The following is an 18994-nucleotide window of genomic DNA, read 5'->3' on the forward strand; positions in this document are numbered from 1 at the left end:
CTATATTGTTTTTTCCTAAACAAGTTTTGGAAAGATGGCCTTATGGAAAAGAAAGAGTTTTGGTTTAGGAGTTGGAAAACTTTTCCTAGTCTCAAAGAGCACTGAATTTGATCTCAGTGTGAAATCCTGGTTGTGCTACTTCATGTTTGGGCAACCTTAAATGAGTTATTTTAATCCTCTTGGCTTCAGTTTCCTTAACTCTAGTGTGATATGGTAAATTTCAAAGACCACTAAGAGCCCTTTCAACTCTTTGTAACCTTGAACAAGTCACTTTCTAGGCCATCTGTATGTCATGGATGACTTTGGCAGTCTAAATAAGAAAAATAATAATAAAAATAGCTAGCATTTTACCTGTACCTACTATGGACCAAATGCAATTCTAAGTGCTTTATAAATATAAAATTGATCCTCAACCCTTTGAGATAGGTGCTATTATTATTCCCATTTTGCAGATGAGGAAACTGTAGCAAATCAAGGGTTAATCGTCTTGCCCACAAGACTAGATTTGATCTTGGGTATTCCTGCCTCCAATTTTACTACTCTCTCCATTGTGCCACCCAGTTACCTCTGAATCCTTTGTCAGAAAAATGTTTTTAAGTGTATTAATTAACACTTATCAGCTACAAAAGAGGGGGCAGCTAGGTGACACAGTGGATAGAGCACTGGCCCCTGAGTTCAAATCCGTTCTCAGACACTTAATCATTGCTTAGCTGTGTGACCTTGGGCAAGTCACTTTAACCCCATTGCCCTTAAAAAATGACTACAAATGATACTATCTTTAAAGACCTCTTTTTATTTTTTAGACTTTAAAATATAAAATAAAATATAGGGGATAGTCTAACTGATTATACCTATCAGTTCTGTTTCTTTAATTCTATGATCTTGGGTAAGTCATTTAACCACTTTGGACCTACTTCTTCACTAATAAAATGATGAGTTTAAATGAGGTAATTTCTAAGAGTGCTTCTAGATTTACTGTCCTAAAGCTCTCTAGTTTTTGTTATTCCTTTGGAAATGAAAGGTGAAATTCCCTCACGAAGTGAATACATCTGCTTCTATTTATTTATTTAAACAAGAGAAGCAACTTGGATGTGGTAGCCTCTTGTCTTGGCATGAATTTCCAAAACCTTCAAGGGGAGTGGCAGTGCAGAGGTGAGCCAGAAGAAGCTCAGCCAAAGAGAATTCTCTGAGCATTATTGTTTCTTTGGCCACAAGCTGTTTTTAGTTGGAACAAACACCTTTCTCCCTAATGTACATCTACTGATTTTTTTGTAGCTAAAAAAATTGAAAGTCAGATAACCATTTTGCTTTGTGACTTAAAATAATTAGGTTTGTGAGTTTTTTTTAAATACCAAAGTTGACTCCAGTTTCCATATCTCATGGTGGGCTAATAAAGCATTATTATTATTTTGTTCAAATGCATTAAACAATCTAGGTCAACATTTAATTTGAGCACTTCTGCTACAAACAAATACAAATTGTCAAAGATTCAGGGAATGAAGTGCCTTTCTGGAAGAACTGCAAAACTCAGCTTTAATTTGTTTGCAAAAAATCAAAACAAAAACCAGCCACGATCTTTCAAAATTCACATGCATTTGATGTTTCATACACAGCTAAACCCAATGAAATTCTTATAATCAACTTTTAAAGTATAGAATGAAGCATTCATTAAGCAAAACAATCAGGACAGTTGTTGAAAGAGTAAGGTGCTTGGGATTAATGAGATGCCTTACTGGTGCTTCATCTATCAAAGTCATACAGTAATTATAATGCCAGTTTTGAACTTTGTCAAAATCTTTCTGAGTTATATACCTCTAAAAGTCCAAAGAAAAAATATGAATAAAACTTAAACCATGTTCTGAAAGTGAAACTATAGTCATACTCAATAGTACTCAGCAAGCCTAAAAGAAAGCTCATCAACTCAAAGGTCTACACAGCTCATATTGGGACATAAAAAATAATTCTCAAGCATATAAAACCTGAAAACATGCTATTCTTTATGAAGCAGGTGATGAATATTTATTAAACTTTCACTGTTCTAAACACTGTGCCAAGAATCGGGGATACAAAAAAGACCTTTTTAATCTCTGCCTTTACCCAAAGGGGGAAGCAACAAGCCAGCAAATGTGTGTAGACAAGTTATGTATAATATACATAGGAAATAATTTAGAGAGGAAAGGTGGTAGAATTAAGAGAGATTGGGAAAGATTTCCTTTAGAAGATGGGATTTTAGTTGGAACTTAAAGGAAGTCAGGGAATTCACTAAACAGAGATAAGGAGGGAAAGCATTCCAGAAATGTTGGACAGTCAAAGAAAACATCCACAGGTGATAGATGAAGTATTTTATTTGAATGTCCAGGAGTCCAGGGTCACTGGATTGAAGATCACATATTGGAGAGCAAGGTATGGAAAGGTAGGAGGATTCTAGGTTATAAAGGGTTTTCAATGACAAAGGATTTTGTATTTACTCGTGGAGGTGATGAAAATCCACTAGAGTTTATTGAGTAGGGAATCTGGTCAGACAGATGCTTTAGGAAAATCAAATTAGTGGCTGAATATAATGGATTGGAGACTTGAGGGAGGCAATGCCACTATCAGAGTATTTCCTAACGTGAAGAGATCAGAGCCTTCATCACAGCAGTGACATTATCAGGGAAGAAAAGAGTTATTAATGAAATGAAATTGACAGGCCTTGACAATAGATTGGAAAAGGAGTGAGGGTTAAGAGGAAGAGTCAACAATGACATAGCAATATCACTTTAAGCGTTTACAGAATGTGTTATATTTAATTTTCATTTAATTCACACAACTCTGTGAGGTAGGTGGTATTATTATTCTCATTTTATAGATGAGGTTAAGGACCTTTCCAGAATCATGCAAGAATGACTAAGAGTCTAAGGCAGAATTAGAACACAGGTCTGTCACATCTAAATTCAGCACTCTCAACTATGCCACCCAATAAAGGTGGATTAAGAAAGATAGCTGCTTAATTTTAGAAGATTTTTTTGCTGTTTATATTGTTGTTGAGTTGTTTCAGTCATGTCCAACTCTTGTAACACTGTTTGGGTTTTCTTGATAAAGATATTATAGTAGTTTGCTATTTCCTTCTCTGGCTCATTTTATAGATGAGGAACAAAACAGGGTTAAGTGACTAACCCAGGGTTAAGAGCTAGTAAGTGTCTGAAGCCAGATTTCAGCTCAGGTCCTCCTGATTCCAGGGCCGGGGCTTTATCTATTTATTATATGTGACCTAACTTGTCCAATTTTAGAAAATGGAAGTTAGTAAAACAGTTACAGAAATATTGCTAATTTTCTGCTGAATTCTTAACTCTATCATTAAGAAATATTTTACCCTTTTTTCTAAAAAAATAATAAAATTTACTTTTTAACATAACATGCAGTTTTATTTGGAAAATAAATTGCATCATTTGTAGTATTTGAGTTTTACAACCACATTCATATGTGGAAGTCCTGAGATTGGGGCATTCTTTCTTATAAGGGCAAAGTTTCCTTTTATAAATCACATTCCATTGATTGAGTCACAAATTAAAGAACTCAGAAAATGCAAACTTAACTATTAACAACTATGGCTTCATACATTAGAATAGCAAAGTTTCCAAATCACTGTCATAAATAATTCAATGATCTAACTAGTCTAGCTTGATAGAGTCAAGTTAGAATCAATTCCTGAAAGGGAAACCATGATTCGTATTATTGATACTTACTATAAAGAAGGGTTCCATTTGAAGTGGCTGTCTTCACTGTCAAGTAGATAGTAACAATTCTGTTTTTATCATTTGATGAAGCAAACTTTGACTCATCCAGTGATGCAGGAGAAGGTAGTTCTAAATAGGAGTTCCCATTGAATGATGGAAAAAATAAGGCAGTGTCTACAATAAAAAGAAGTGGGATGACAAAATAATATTAACAGGATATAATATCAGTGCCAGCTCATTTAATTAATCATATACACTGTTTATGATCCAGGATGAATACTCTGCTAAAAATTGCCTGTTTTTTATAGGTATTAGACCTTGGTACTAGAAATCTAAAGAAATGATAATAAATGTTTAAACCAAATGTTTTAAAATATACCTTGCCCAAGTTACATGACATAAAAACTAAAGATCTGAAGGCCATAGCAATATTTTGATAATAAATAAGTCAGCATAGATTAGTATAACTTAGAGAACACTAATAATTTTTTTAACATTCTTTAAAAGGCACAAAGACTTAAGTATACCACTAGTAACTTTTTATTATTTGTTTACATGATGAAAACTTGTACTTTATTACACATGTCCTTCACAAATACCTTATGCAATGCACAGATGGAATTTTTATTTACTAACAAAGGAAACGGAAAATGTATTTATATTTTTTTAATCCTGTGATTTAGAAAGCATCAGATACAAATACCATGTGAGATTGGCCATAGTTAAATTATATTATTTTTAGTCTCATAAAATCTCAGGATTGGAAAGTTTTGGAAATCCTGTGAACTTAGCTATGAAGGAGAAAAAAAAGGGCAGCTCTCCCATTGAATGGATTTCCAAAGAATTTAGAATTTATGCTATGTTACATATATCTGGACAGAAGAAACCAGTTCATGCTTATGCCCTGACTGAGTTTGGTAATTTGATATGGCCCTTTAGATCAAGATTGAGTTACATACTTTATAGTGAATTGAAGAGTGAACTTCAGAGACCCTCACAGACCTTGTGCACTTCTTGTCTTTGACCATGATAACTGTCTAGACTACTCCCTCCCTCCCACCTAAGTCTTTTCACCTTCTTTATCATTGCCTTTTTTCATCTTGATTCTCATAATTTCTTCCCCACTATATGTGAACTTTTGAAGGTAAAGATTGTCATTTTTATCTTCACATTCTTAGCACTTAGGACAGTGCCGGCCATCTGATAGGTGTTTAATAATTACTTACTGATTGAATAAGTGATTGTGTTCTCTAAATCTGTGATTCCATAATTAGAAACACAATATCCTTTTACTGACCTGACCCTGACCATTTTCTGGCCAAGTCTATAGAGATAAACAAATATTGTGTTTCCCCTGGTAACAATGAGACTTGGAATAGAACTCATTCCTGAGAGAGGATGAGGAAACTAGACTGACCATTACTTCATAAGTCTCCTTCCTTTTACACATTCTACTGTCAAACTGTTAGCCATCAGACAATAAAGCAAAGATGAACAAATTTAGGGTTTTGAGAGGACAGGGTAACCTCGGAAGAACTAAAGCTCCCTTGTCTTCCTGTTAAAATTCAGAAACTGCCCTATAAAAGGGACAATTTAAACAAGAAATAAACTTGTAAAATAAATGACTACAAAATTTTTTGTCTACAATCAACAATAGAAAATATGGTGAGGGTTGTCAGGGACCTTACAAGTCACTCCTCCCATCCTCTCATTTTATGGATGAGGAAACTGAAGGCCCGAGAGGCTGAGGGTTTGGCCCAAATCCTGCAAGTCAGAAGTGGGATTTGACCCATGATATACTGACTCCAAATCCAGTGTTCTTTCTGTTGCTTTAGACTGCATAAAAAACAACACAACAATTCTGAAAATGATTGCAATAATAATGTTAATGATTATACTTCCCATTTGTCAGTATCTTCTAGTTTTTCTAACATGAGCTCTGATTTGTGGGATTAGGAAGGGATATTTCTACAACTTTCCAAGAATGCCTCTATTATGTAAAGTCATGTACACCTGCACACTCCTAAACCTAACACAACTTGAACTTTTTTTCATAGCTGACAATTTTAATGCAAATCCTGACAGGAAACAGCAATTATGAAGAATAAACATTTGTTATTGAATTGCTTTCTAGCCACATTAATTTCCTTTATCATTGTGTTTAGTGGATTTGTTAGAAAATAGTGCTGCCCTGAATATGGAAAACAAGGCTAATTGGGGTTAGGCAAAGTACTTCCCTGCTGTTTCCAGAAGCCTCTTCAGGCTGTGTTGTTTGAACACAGTCCAAATCATTCCTCTGGCATTTATGAAGAAAAAAAAGGAATTAGTTTTTTTTAACATAGAAATATTTATTAAATATCTTGCAAGATAAGGCCATCATCAAAGTTACTCAAGTCTGTGCTTTTGTTCTTGAAATTGGGAATATAAAATAGACTCCAGTTAGAAACCAAAAATAAGCTAACACAAAAAAAGCTAGCACATGGTTCTGAAATGACATTATGAATGCTTTATAAGCATTTTTGTATTTGTTGGAGAGGCTGCTGCTCTAGTCTCTTTTTTAAAACTAAATTAGAAAATTTTCATTTTCTGTTCATGAGTTAAAGGTGGACAAATAATGATACTAAAGAAAACAACAAGGAGTTCAAAACTGAACTCATTATCTTCCTCCTCAAACTGCCTTCTCTTCCTAACTTCACTCTCTTAAGACTCCCAATCTAGAAGTCACCCTCAATTCCTCTCTCTCACCTCACATATCCAATATGTTGTTAAATCTTGATGATTTCTCTTGTATGACATCTCTCAAGTACACCACCCATTCTCACTTTTGACACTCCTACAACCATAGTACAAGGTCCCTATTCCTGGCCTCTTGGGGCGAGGTAGGTCTACTCCATTCTCTATTCAACTGCAAAAACAAACTGCCTAAAGCATAGGTCTAGCCATGTCAGCACTTCCCACCCCCATTCACTAAACTAGTAGCTTATTAAGTACATCCAGAATCAAATATAAAATACTCTAGCATTCAAAGCCTTTAGAAACCCAGTCTCTTTTTAACTTTTCAGTCTTCTTAAACCAGGACCCCATTCTGTGATCCAGTGACTCGATATCCTGTTTGTTTCTCCCATAAATTACTCATCTCATGACTATAGGGTAATCCTCCCTCTCCATGCCTAGGATTTCCTCCCTTCTGATTTTTGCCTCCTGATTTTCTTGGCTTCAAATCCTAGTTGAAGTCTTATGTTCTCCCAAAATACCTTTCCCTATCCTCCCTAATTCTAGTGTCTTTACTCTCTTGATTATTTTCTATTGATACTGCATGTATCTTGTTTATACATGATTTGGATATCATCTCCATCATTAGACTCTGAGCTTTATGAGATTAGGGACTATCTTTTGCCTTTATTTGTATCCCTAGTACTTAGCATCTGGATCATGATAGGTCTTTAATGCTCAACTGACTCACTTTTAAATTTTCACTGATAAAGCATATCAATATGGTAAGGAGCTATGAATCTTTTTCTTCCCTCACTCTATATAAGTAGTCAGCCTCAACTCAGGACTCTGAGTGACACCATTTAATCTCCATTTGCTTCTATCTTCTCATCTGTAAAATGAACTGGAGGGAAAAAAAAGGGTAAACCACACTATTATATTTGCCAAGAAAATACTAAATGTAGTCACAAAGACTCAGACATGACCAACAAATTAGTGGTATAGTAAAATGAGGAAAAATTAATTAAATAAAATTATAAAAGATCTTTTATAATATGGGAAACAAAATTCTTCTATTTTTATCAGCTTCTGTAGTTAAATTAAAGAGTTATAAAGTAACATCTGTATCAATCACTGTCATAGTTCATAGAGTCATAGATTTTAAACTATAAAGGATCATAAAGATTACCTAGCCCCATCCTTAATTTTATAGGTTTCAAGTTTGAAGTATGCAATGTCCAGGTTGGCAATATTATAAATTTGTACATTAACTTGAAACAAATGTTAAAAAAATAGTCAACACTAATTTTGCTTGCAAAACAAACTGGAGACCTAGAAATGTGGAGCAGGGATTGGCCCACTGTCACACAGGTTATAGGTACTAGACCTAAGATTTAAGCCCAGGTCTTCTGACTTCAAATTCAAAGTTCTTTCCATTGTACAATGTTGACAATGAAATTAATTTCACAAAATCCAAGACTGAGACCTGATTCAGTGATTACCTAGCATAATCCTTTCAATTTGATGAAACCAATATACACAGCATCTGTTATGGAGATGAAAGATTAATTGATTTGTCCAGTCACATAGGTAGTAAGTGACAGAGAACCAGGATTCAAATCCAGGCCTGCTCAATTCAATTCCGGTACTCTGCACTTTTAAGTCCTTGGCAAGAAGTGTGCAAAGTTAGAAAGATTAGAGAGGAAAAGGGACAGCAACCCAAGAGATTGAGGTCTCAGTTATGCTATATTCATGCTGCAGCTTGACTATAAAGTTTAGTCAGTGAGAATCTTTAAACAGTGAGAATCATGGTGGTCACACTTTCCGGGGGGGGGTCAGAAATATTTAGTGCATCATATATCTCACTGATGGTTTTTTTGGTTGTTCCCATCTTCCCTTTCTGTTTTTATGTTGGCTTTTGGGGAAGAGGAAGGGGATAAGCATATTTATAGTACCTCCTATTTGTTGAATGCTTTACAAATATCTTGATTCTTCACAACATGTTATTTATCCTCATTTTATAGCTAGGGGAAACTGGGGCAAACAGGGGTTAAATGACTTATTAAATGGTCACACAGTTTGCAAGTGAATGAGAACGCAGGTTTTCATGACTACAAACTTGGTTTCTATCTACTGCATCACTTAGTTTTCTCAAAACTTATCCTTCCTAAGTCTCAGTTTCCTTATCTATGAAATGAGGGAGTTGGATTGTACAGTGTAAGTGATTCGTTTTCATTTCTACATTAGTTATGGGAAAGTCAGGAAAGGAGTCTATGTCTTACAGAGTAGCAGCTAGGGAGGATAAAGGAAAAAAAAACTGTAGAGTGGATTGATGTAGAATCAGAGACCATATTGTGAGGAAACTAGGCTTTCTTCAAAGCAAGTTAATTTAAATCTGATGAACAAAAGGAATCCCTCTATAAAGAAGTAGATACACATGCAACAGGAAAGCAAGAGACTTAGAATTAGAATGTTGAATGAATTAGTGAATAAACTGGTACCAGTCTAAGTGTCAGATTACATAACTGTGTTATACTTCTCAAGAGTCTGGTTACCAAATTGTGGGGGAAGGGGAGACTTGATAAGAAACTGGGACCCATGAGGGGGAGAATTGCATACTTTGGATAGCACTTTGAGCTGTGCAATATTCAGCCAATTGAGGACATGGCAAGAACTTGTGTTTCTAGACAGGAGATAAAAGGTTATGATTTTGTGTCCCGGGTGTATCCATTTTTGTTTTGGATACTGAATGTTTCAATAAATGTTCCTCTTTGCTTCACTAATGGTGATCATGAGTTCTTGGTAAGTTACTCATTTCTTCTTCCTTTTTTGTTTGCAAGGCAGTGGGGTTAAGTGACTTGCCCAAGGTCACACAGCTAGGTAATTATTAAGTGTCTGAAAATGGATTTGAATTCCAGTCCTCCTGCTCTTTCCACTGTGCCATCTAGATGCCCCTCAAGATGCTCATTTATTACTTATAGTCCCTGAGGTCCTTTCCAACTTCAGATCTCTGATCTTTTGTCTTAGAATTTCTTGACTTTGAGCTCATAGCCAAGTATGTTATGCTTCTCAATTTTCCTGTCTGATATGACACACTTGTTGCAAAATTTTACTGATTTCTTTGTTATTTAATGGACATATATATATATATATATATATATATATATATATATTTACTTCTATTTATCTTTAAATACAGAAAATCCTCATTCTTTCATTACACTAATTTCTTGGGAATCTTACTACAATAAGATCATGTTATTGTCATAGGGAAAAGGTTATAATTGAAGATTATTTCTTAACAAAGGACTAGCAGCAAATTAATCATAGATATGACCAACAATACAACATAAAATCAGAGACACAACTATAAAACTCTATATTAATTTAAAATGGTAGAATTATGCTCAAGTACCTTCACAATGGACAGAAATACATTATGCACATTGATTATAAAAAAATCTTCAATGTCCTATAAATTTAATATATAGTCTTTCAAAAATCCAAGTTGGCAAATCATAAAATTTAACTACTGTTTCCGTGAAATAAATGTAAAATTGTTAATTAACATTAATTTTGGCTTGCTGTTGTTAAATAGCTTGGTTCATATAGGTCTGAAAAAATTGTTTAAGGATTCTGAAGGGTTTTTATTTCTATCAATTATCTTGATCTATAAACTCCAATCAAAATAGTAGAACTGTTCAATAAACATCTTTTAGTAATAATGATATGCTTTTTTATTTTAACATTAATTTTATTTTTCTCAATTATATGTAAACAGATTTTTACCATTTGATTCCTAAAATTTTTGAGTTCCAAATTCTTTCCCTACCTCCCCTCCTTTGATATTGATTATGATATACTTTTAAAGGTAAGCTATCTTGCTACAATCACAATATATTTGTTCCTAAGTCACTTCACACACCCTCAATCCCCCCAGGCAATTTCTTCTCAAAGCAGTATTAGGAGGAGCTAAAATATGATTCTGGGTCACTCTGAGAAATCAAAAATGAAGGTTTCATATATATATATATATATATATATATATATATATATATATATATATATATATATATATATATATATATTAACATTACTCTCTAGTTAGCCCATCAGGGAGTGTGTATGGTGATGGGAAGCCAAGGTCCAAATCACAAGTCCCTGCCAACATCCATTCTCTATCTCACAGGTCCAACTACTCAAATTCTCATCTTGGGACTTGTAAAAGTCATTTTAGAAGTTGCTCTCCCACTTGAATTGATTTCAGTTACTATTACAAGAAAGTGATTCACTAATCACACTCTTTAAGTTTGTTTTATATACAATCTCTAAAACCCCTTATCTTTACTAATACTATAACTATTACTTTTTCACCTTCTAATATTAGATCTTTTTCTACATTCCTCAAATTTCTACTTCCTCCGGTCTGGATTCTAAACTTCCACTTTATTAACACTGAGCCCTAAGATTACCTGCTTCTGCTTTAAAATAAAGATGAAGCATATTACAAGCACCTGTCACCATCATTTCAATTGGTCACATCCTACCTAAGCTCTTTCCTGATCATTCTCCCTGCTAGTTCCATTCAGCTTTATTACCTTAATATCTATTCTCTCTCCCTCTCTCCTTTACAGTCCCTGAGGTCCTTTCCAACTTCAGATCTCTGATCTTTTCTCTTAGAATTTTTTGACTTTTATCTTTGCATCTCTACTACCTAAACTAGAATCTGGTAAATAACATTTAATAAATATTTGTTGTTGATGAACCCATACTAGCTACCTCTAGTAATCCTTGCTCCTCTTTTGGCCTTTTCCCATAAATTGAAATCAGGCTTAACTTTATTGAAAGCATTTCAATTCTATGAGCTTCATGCTTCTCATCTTTAAAAGTGTGGAGGGCTAATAGGAATGAAAGAAATATACTTTGTTAATTGTAGAGATAAATATGTTTCAAATATTGCTTATAGCTTGCAATGGTATTATTTGAGACACAAGAAGTATAATTGTACATTTTATTTATTGAATCTTCTCATAGCATCTGGGACACAGTTACTTCTTTCCTTTTGTTTTGGAAAGGATTGCTAGCTAATAGGTGGCACAGTGGCTAGACTGCTGGAACTGGAGTCAGAAAGACTCCTCTTCATGTATTGAAATCTGACCTCAGCCACTAACAGCTGTGTGATTCTGGGCAAGTTATTTAAAACCCCGTTTGCCTCAGTTTTCTCACCTATAAAATGAACTGGAGAAAAAATTCACAAGCCTTTATAGTACCTTTGTCAAAAATAGCCCCAAAAAGGGTCACAGGGTTTGGACTTGACTGAAAAATGACTAAACAACAATGAAAAAATGTATCACAGAGTACATTTTAATGAGATATGGGATGGTCTTTCGTAGCATACTTACAGGCAAGGTGGAGAAATATTGCTTTACATTGTTGCACAACCAGTAGATTTAGTTGAGTGATTGGCTCTCATAAGAAATGCAACATCATAATGGAAAGATTCTTAGGATTTTTCTTTGTCCTTACATATTCAACATGTTTTTTTAAACAATTATTTGGATGAATACATTCACAGATAATTCAAAATTTGGAAATGATATCTAACATGTTGGATGATAGATTTGCAAAAATATCTCAACAGGCTTATAATAATGAAATGAATTTAATAAATTTATAAATTTAAATTCATTAAGGATACCTTTAAATTCAATAAGGATACATGGACAAAAGACAAAATTTATCAATAAAACATTTAAAAGTGAACTGAAAAATATAGGATGAATTAAATATGGCTTAAAAGTTGTTTATGTAATAAAACATATGAAAAATATAAGGACTACAAGATTAATATAATTTAACAATGTTATATGACAGTCAAAAAGCTGGCAGAATCTTAGTATATATCAACAGTGGCAATAACTTTCAGAATAAGGCAAGTGACAGATCTGTTATACTATATACTGATTAAGCCACATATGGAATATTATTTTTAATCCTGGGGATCAGATTTTAGGAAGAAAGTGACAAACTGAAGTTATTTCAGGGAGCATATAATACCATTGCATAAAACTCCAATACCATTGTCTTTTAGAAATTATGTGGCACTTTGAACAAGAAAGAAATATCTTCATTCAAAACAGTCATGATAACTGCAAGAATTTGAAAAAAAAGTTAGCATTTTCTTAAGAGTCAGACTCATTTACATAGTTTTGGTAATATTAAAGTATCAAAGGATAAGAGGAAATGGGAAATCATGCAGTTAACATTGAAAGAAGAAACATGGCATTTCAAGTGGGCATTGGGTCTGGAGTCAATAATACATGAATTCAAATCTATTCATGGATACTTAATTACTTCATAGTTAACATTCTTTTAATTAGTTATTTGTTTCTAATGGTGCCAACAGAGTGATCCATTTCTCCATGCCAACAAAAGAACTTTTTACTGTAATATGCTCTTAAGAATGAAACAAATCTTATGAGAGTATGTTACCATGTAGATGATTTGTAGTTAACATTTTCCTTGGCTTGGTTCAGTTTGTTGAGATATGAAGATATAAAATAGAACACTGCATTTAGAATGGAGAAAGAATTAATATCAATTTTGATTTGGAATACTAAGAATATCCTCTGTCTCTTTGAGGAATACAGCTAGCTTAAAACGATTTTGAAGACTATATTGGGAATGGGAACAGAATACTTTGCTAAACCAATCATTAAAATCGTCATGACATAAATCATCCTGAGATGCACCTTAGGCAAAAGATTTTAGTTTTCTTAGAATGGCCAATAATTTTTTTGTTTCTAGTATTCTTTGAGAAATGCTAGAGGGAAGACAATAAAAAAGAGATGAGGAGCCTGGAAGTAAGACTTGGGGGGGGGAAAGAAATCTGTCAACTATGCTCTAGTGAGAAAGTTTGTGTCTGATTAAGCAGAGAAGTGAAGAACTAGAATAATGCCCAAATTGGGGTAAGAAGATTAAGTAGAAGAGAAGAGTTGTGGGAGTCAACATTAAGAATTAGGTGAAGGTAGCATGTGATAGAACATTATTACCAAAAAAGACAAAATGCTATAGATCCACATTTTCAATACGAGCAATAAAGAAGGGGGGGGCAGCTAGGTGGCATAATGAATAGAGCACCAGCTGGGAGTCAGGGGGACCTGAGTTCAAATTTGACCTCAAACCCTTATTACCTAGATGTGTGACCTTGGGCAAGTCACTTAACCCCATTGCCTTACCAAAAAAAAAACAAACAAAAAAGTAATAGTGGAAAGAAAAGGACTTTAACTTCAAAAAGCAATCCTGCATATAGCTAGCAAAACCCTCTCCCTCCTCCTCCCCTCCCCCAAGTTAAATACCTATTATGTGTGTCTGGCACCATGTGAGGCATTGGGTATATATATATATATATATATATATATATATATATATATATATATGTATATGAGAGAGAGAGAGAGAGAGAGAGAGAGAGAGAGAGAGAGAGAGAGAGAGAGAGAGAGAGAGAGAGAGAGAGAGACCTTCCTGCCCTCTAGAAGCTATTTTTCTACTGGGGGGAAAAATAACATTTAAATATATACAAATCAAAGGCAATGTTTTTAGTGGGGATGAGGAAAGTATGACACTTGCATTTGGGAGGCTCAGAATAAGTTGCATATATGAGGTGGTATTTGAGTCAAGCTTTGATTGGAGCAAGGAATTGTAAAAAGTGAAAGTGAGAAGAAAGGGCATTCCAGGAAGGAGGAGCAGCCAGTACAAAGGCATGAAGGTGTGAGATGGAATGTCATACAGGAGGAGAGTAAGCTAATTTGACTAAACATTGAGTACATGGAGGGGAATGATGCGTAAAAAGCCTTGAAAAAGTATGAAGAAATCTGATTGTGTAGGAATTTAAATGTCTATTAAAGTAATTTTTATTGAGTCAATTTACCCCTGAAAAAAAAAAGATGTACAGGATCAGAGGGTCATGGATTTAGAACCAGAAAGGACTTCACAGATCATTGGCTAACCTTTTCATTTTACAATTGAGGAAACTGAGACTTAGATGGGGTCAGTGATTTGTCCAGTGATTTACGTTTAAGAAGTATCTGTGGTAGGGTTTAAATCCTCCCTAACTTCAAGAATCATTATAACTAATATTTTCTCATGTAACATCAAATTTTAAAAAATCAAATAAATCAATTTTGGGAAGTAAAATACAATGTAGAAAAATAATATTTATTGCTTAATGTATATGTTGTTGGGTATTTGAGTTCAATTTTTGCCTCAGACATGTACCAGCTATGTGATCCAGAGAAAGTCACTTAACCTCTCTGGGCCTCAGTTTCTTTTTTTGTAAAATAAATTATATGCCTTGATGGTCTCTAAGATCATCTTCCAGCTCTAAATCTTTAATGTTATAATCTTTAAAAGTTTTCTGGGACATTTGATTATTTTAAGATGTGGATATGAATTGAAAATTTCTGCTGAGTACTAAAATGCTAAAACATTATAAAGTGAAAAACAAAAATGTCATGGAATTGTCTACAAATCTGCAAGAAGAATTTGGGAAGGAGATGTAAAATATTGCTGCAAATTCAGTTCAGTTGACCAATACTTCTTAGTCTTCTCTTTTTTGCCATTTGTGTGCAAAGTGTGAATCCAAAGAGAAAAATAAAATGGTGCCTGCCTTCAAAGTGCTTTACAACTCCATTGGGGACATGCACCGATCATACATACACACACACACACACACACACACACACACACACACACATATATATAAATGCAAGAAAATGTGAAGAAGTAGGGAATACTAAAAAGTCACGGTAGCAACAACGTTTTCATTGAGGAAGTGGCATCTTAACTGAGCCTTGAAAGATAATGAAGAATAAAAGAGTTATACTGTAGAAAGAAAGATAGGCATTTGCTTGTCTGATTTTATGAAGATGGCAGAGGAAATGGTGATTTTGGGAAAATCATTAAGTAGATCACTTTAACTGAGACATAAAATTTGCCTAGTGAAATAAGTCTGGGAAAGTAGTTTGAAACCCAATTTTGGAGATTTTAAATGCCAGCCTAAGGAAGGATTGTAAAAAACCACAAAACAACAAATCCCAAAGGCAATAAGGAGACTGAAAGTCTATAAGCCTGGGAGTAGATCAGAACTGTGCATTACAAAAATTATTTTAGCAGCTGTAAGAATGAGAAATCAGGGACAGATTAGAAGTATTTCAATGTATCTAATGAGAGTTATTTCTATGCTTCAATAAATATAAGGCAAAAAGATTTATTAAGTATGTGCTTGTTTGGACTAATGAAAAATAAAATACTTTATTTAAAAGATCAGACATCTTGAGAGTATTTCAATATATTCATACTAGTGGGTTTAAAAATACTTCTAAATGGGATAATGAAACAAATTAACTGAAGGATATACAATGAATGCCACAAAACACCATTTCATGGTTATCTGTTAATGCTGTGTTCATAATAAATTATTTCCAAAGGGATCAGAGTGAACATAGCTTTAACTTTTGGGGACAATATTTTATTGAAATACTATAAACAATATAAAGTATATTCAAATTAAATCACTGCATACATTTAAACACTGTATCATTAATAAAAATGTGAATATAAAGGAAAATGGAAGAAACTTTTGTGGAAAATCTCTCTAGAGAGTAAAAAAAAAAAAGAAGAAGGGCTTGGAGACGATGCAAGAACCTGACATGAATAGTTTCTTCAATAAGAAGTTTGGAGGCTACAGATATGGAAAGCGTCAAATATCATTAAAAGAAATGAAACTGATATATCCTAAAACTAAGGAAATGACCAATTAATGATTTCAGAATCATTTCTGACTCATCTGTCTATAATCAAGATTTGTTAAATAAAATAAAAGTAAACAGATAAAAATAAATAACAAATAAAAAGAAACTAGAAATGATGAGGAAATATGTGATTGAGACAATGCTGATTCTTAAAAAAATAAATTTTTAATTGACATTTTCAATTTCTTTCATCACCATAGTATCTCATGGATCCCTATGTCTTCTCCCAGAGAGCCATTCCAAATGACGAATATTAATTTTTGGAGAGGAGAAAAAAAATCCTTAAGCATAAATGATAAATATAATGAAAAAGTTTAAAAACATGTACAGTATGTAATCTGTGAACCTTCTACTTTTATGAAGGTGTTAATTGGAGGTGTCTTCTTATACCTCTTCATTTGAGCAATGTGTGATCTTTATTGTTTTATTGCATTTACTTTTTATTTTTTTGTTGTATACTCTTTTTATTTATGTTGTGGTCTTTGTATATATTGCTTTCTTGGCTCTGCTCAATCCACTCTGCATCACTACATATAGATCTTTCCATACTTCTCTGCATTTATCCCATATAGCATTTCTTGTAGCAAAATAATATTCCATTACATCCATGATTTATAAATTGTTTAGCGATCCCCCAACTAATGGATATCTACTTTGTTTCCAATTCTTAGGCATTGCAAAAAGTGTTGCTACAAATATTCTGGAGTACATGGGGACCTTTTTTCTTTATCTATAGCTCCCTTTGGGGTATATGTCCAGAAATGGAACCTCTAGTTCAAAGGTAAAGAAATTTTATTATTTTATTTGTGTAATTTGAATTTGCTTTCTAAAATGGTTATACCATTTCATAGCTTTACCAAAAATATTGTAGTATGCTTTTCTTTCCATAACCTTTCCCACAATGACTGTTAAAATTTTTTGGTCATATCTGCCAGTGTGTGTGAGAGTGTGAGATGAAGTCTTAGGATTGTTTTAATTTTCATTTCTCTCTATTAGTACTGTGGAGCATTTTTTAATGTGGTTATGATTATTAGAGAAATATTTGTTTGTATCCTTTGACCATTTATCTATTGGCAAATGGTTATATATATATTATATATATATATATATATATGTATCTTTATGGATATGTATATAGTTTATATACCTTGGATTATCAAACCCTTAACAGAAATATGATACAGTCTTTTTCCCATCTAGCAACTTCCCTTATCCTATAATCATTTATGTTGTCTTTGTAAAAAGTTTTTCAGTTCCATGTTACTCTTTGACTGGAAGCATAGTATTATGTTCTTTCAGTTACTTTAATCTTTTTTTTTTTTTTAACAGTGCACCTCTTCCCACTAGCTCTACATTTAGAGTATTTAGTAGTTCCTTTTTTTTACTACCTTTATTTGGGTATATAATTCTTTACTCTGTTTCTTCCTAAGAAATAGTCTCCTTTCCTCTTTTTTTGTCACCCATTCTGATGAATTAGTTTTTAAATTTCTTTTTTTGTACCCTTTTCTTTACTCACTTCATTATTCATTTTCTCTATTTACTCTAGACCCTCATCCTCTGATTCAAAATCCCTATAATTATATGACCTCTCTTCTCTGTATTGTTTTAATAGCCAAATATTCCAAAGTGTCCATTCTAGGATCTCTCCTCTAGTTGCTATCTGGTAGGGCTTTGTAGGGCTCACTCCATAGATTCTCTTTCCACTGTGCTTCACTTCCAGAACAATTAATGCAGGTGTCAGGGGGACAATGTTCCATGGTAGAACCCTTCCCCTATTATGTTCCTGATTATGCAGTTCACCACTGATTTATAGCCTCTCTTTCTTTTATATTTGCCTGTAAATTTTTCTCCTTGTCAAAGCTCTCTCATTCCTCCAATGTCAGTTGTCCACAGGGGTTTCAAGACTCTTACCTCCCCAATTCCCAGGTTAATTAAACTTTTCAAGCACAAAATTCCCCAGGGCTCAAACAGTATAGCATCTTCATTTCCCTTCTTTGACTCTCTTTCTTCACCCATTGAAACATTCATCAGTGTCATTCCTCCCCTCCCCACCCTCTTCACTTTAAAATCTTTTCTTTGTTTCATCCCTTTCTCTGTAGGATCTTCACTTTCTGAGACTACAGAAGTTTTAACCTCCTTTCATTGCTAGCTCTTGATTGGACCCTAGTGCCCCACTCATTCTTTTCTATCCTTCTGTTCTATTCCTTCCCTTTTCTTGTCTTCCATGTTGTAAGAGTCCCTCAAAAGAAGCTCTGATTTATCTCTATGAATGTTTTTGCCATAATATATCCTATTTGCATCTTCATTGTTATCTCTACTAGATTTCCACATCCATTCTGGTCTCCTGTACACACAGAAAGATATTTCTTTGGGTGGCTAGGTGGTGTAGTGGATAGAGCACTGGTCCCGGAGTCAGGAGTACGTGAGTTCAAATCTGACCTCAGACACTTAATAATTACCTAGCTGTGTGGTCTTGGGCAAGCCACTTAACCCCATTGCTTTGCAAAAACTAAAAAAAAATATTTCTTAACAGTCCTCTCTATTCTTACATTGTTGTTGCTATCCTTTCTTGCTGTATTTATTCACTTCTCCTGAAGTTCTGTTATTTAGGGGGGTTTAGAGGGGTGAATGATCCCTTCTGTTCTGATTTTCTTTTTAAAATGTTTCAATCTCTTCTTTATTGGTGAATATTCATCTTTTGTCTAGTAGGTTAAGCCCACATTTGCAGGGCAGATCCACCTTGGACTGCATCCT

The 18994-nt window shown here is 33.8% G+C and overlaps 1 protein-coding gene across 1 annotated transcript in view; it reads right to left on the bottom strand.

Annotated features, from left to right (window-relative positions):
- The window catches only part of EYS (eyes shut homolog), a 430665-nt gene that overhangs the window by 404349 nt on the left and 7322 nt on the right, over window positions 1–18994 (bottom strand). The window contains exon 2 of the mRNA XM_074190004.1: window positions 3726–3890. The gene's annotated coding sequence lies outside the window, so the exon portion shown is untranslated. The remainder of the gene's footprint in view (window positions 1–3725; window positions 3891–18994) is intronic.

Source organism: Macrotis lagotis, chromosome 5, assembly GCF_037893015.1.
Source record: "Macrotis lagotis isolate mMagLag1 chromosome 5, bilby.v1.9.chrom.fasta, whole genome shotgun sequence".
NCBI lineage: Eukaryota > Metazoa > Chordata > Mammalia > Peramelemorphia > Peramelidae > Macrotis > Macrotis lagotis.